General features: G+C 37.8%; 1 pseudogene across 1 annotated transcript; it reads left to right on the top strand.

Annotated features, from left to right (window-relative positions):
• The first annotated feature begins 227 nt into the window (after nt 1-227).
• LOC146951366 (F-box/kelch-repeat protein At1g80440 pseudogene) lies at nt 228-1,879 on the top strand (annotated as a pseudogene). Its single transcript, XR_015027877.1, has one exon. The product of XR_015027877.1 is annotated as an F-box/kelch-repeat protein At1g80440 pseudogene (transcript).
• The last annotated feature ends 383 nt before the right edge of the window (nt 1,880-2,262 follow it).

The raw sequence follows: 2,262 nt of genomic DNA, 5'->3' as shown, positions 1-2,262 counted from the left end.
TAAATAAAAAATAATGTTTTATGTTCATTGAATAAATAACATATTTAATCAATTAAATATACTAATTATTTCATAAACCTAAAAAATTATGTTTTTGTTTATAAATGTGATCGAAAAAAGTATATGACAAAATCAAAAATGAACAAAATATTCGCATCATAAACCTTCTAGAACACCAATGCATTTGTTTATATTGTTTATGCATAATTATCTATCCCTTTAAACTTATCTGAAAGTCCATGTGCGTACCGCTTTTGTTTCCTATAAAATCCAATATCTTTACACATCACCCTCCACTCTCCATTTCATATTATCCAATTAAATTATTCACACATTCTCTCTTATTTATATCTCTCCTTAAAAAATTTCTTCTCATTCACTTTTCTCAATAAACCTCAAAAACAAAAACCCTATATTCTTCTGTATACTCTACCATACTTTCAATCCTCCAAAAGATAACAACCCATCAATCAAATTTCAAGCTTTCTTTTTTCTTTGAAGAAGAGTTTCAAACTTTCTTTAATTTCATTGTTTTCAATTCGTGGGTCATTAAAAGAACAGTGAAGTTTTGGTTTGGTTTTTTGTTTTCAAAACAGTTGTGTTTTGTTTTGCTACTATGGAGTTGATTTCAGGTTTACCAGAAGACATAGCACGAGAGTGTTTGGTTCGAGTTTCATACCAGGAATTTCCGGCGGTAGCCACCGTGAGCAAAGGGTGGCAAACAGAGATTCAAACGCCGGAGTTTCGCCGTGTCCGGAGGAGTACAGGTCATGCTCAGAAAATCCTAGTCACGGTTCAGTCCAAATTTGATTCAGAAAAAAGCAAAACCGGTTTATTGGCTAAAGCTACAGCGAACCCGATTTATAAACTAAATGTATTGGAAACTGAAACAGGTATTTGGAGCGAGTTACCAATGGGACCCGAATTAAGTGAAGGGTTACCCTTGTTTTGTCAAATTGCGGGTGTAGGGTATGATCTAGTTGTTATGGGAGGATGGGACCCTGATTCATGGAAAGCTTCAAATTCGGTGTTTATTTATAATTTTTTATCTGCTACGTGGCGTTGCGGGGCCGATATGCCTGGTGGGCCCTGCACATTTTTCTCTTGTGCATCAGATCATGAAAGAATGGTCTATGTGGCAGGAGGACATGACGAGGAGAAGAATGCATTGAAGTCAGCATTTGCTTACGATGTGGCAAATGATGTGTGGATCCCGCTTCCTGATATGGCGAGGGAGCGTGATGAGTGTAAGATAGTGTTTTGTGCCGGAGACAATGGCTCTGGCACGATCAAAGTTGTTGGTGGATATTGTACGGAGATGCAAGGGCGATTCGAACGTAGTGCTGAGGAGTTCGATGTAGCCACGTGGAGGTGGGGTCCGGTCGAGGAGGAGTTTTTGGATGATGCCACATGTCCAAGGACTTGTGTGGATGGTTGTGAATTGGAGAGAAGAATGTACATGTGTAAGGGTGATGATGTGGTGGCATTGGATGGTGACACGTGGAAGGTGGTGGCGAAGGTGCCTAGGGAGATAAGGAATGTTGCTTGTGTGGGAGCTTGGGCAGATGCATTGTTATGGATTGGGTCTAGTGGGTTTGGAGAACCTTATATGGGCTTTGTGTTGGACCTGAAGAATGGTGTTTGGAGTAAACTTGAAAACCCAGAAAATTTCACCGGCCACGTTCAATCTGGTTGCTTTTTGGAGATTTAAGAATTTAGTTTTGTTCTAATATATTACAATGTAAATATGAAGCAACATTTTTGTTTTCTTTTGTTAAGCTACTTCTCTAAAACTTTAAGAATGTTTACCTATTCTATGAACGAGTTGTCTAAATGTGTATAGATTGGTTCATATATTAAAGCTTAATTCTTGCTTGCACAGCTGGACAAGTAAAGTGTTAGTAAAAATATTGCACTACATTCATGACAGACACATAAAGTGCAAGGACAAGTGAAGTGTTCGAAATTGTTCCAATGCGTATTTTTTAGTTATCTAGAGTTGCAAATCAACCCACTGTTACCTAATATAGGGTATAAATTGAGGTGGCTTGAGAGAGAAAGAAAAAGAGAGAGCATTGGTAAATTGCTGATAAGAGATAGAAAAAAATTGAAATGTTGAATGGGTGTCAAATATCGCGAGGACACCATTGGGATACCAATGTTATATAACATTGGCCAATGAAGATGTGCCACATAGGAATGTCTAAGGAGGAAATGTGGCACATCTTCATTGGCCAATGTTATATAACATTGATACTCCAA

The sequence above is a fragment of the Medicago sativa genome, chromosome 2 (genome assembly GCF_051527215.1).
Source record: "Medicago sativa cultivar Bolivia chromosome 2, Bolivia_mono, whole genome shotgun sequence".
Lineage (NCBI taxonomy): Eukaryota > Viridiplantae > Streptophyta > Magnoliopsida > Fabales > Fabaceae > Medicago > Medicago sativa.
This window is presented reverse-complemented; position numbering and strand designations above follow the sequence as displayed.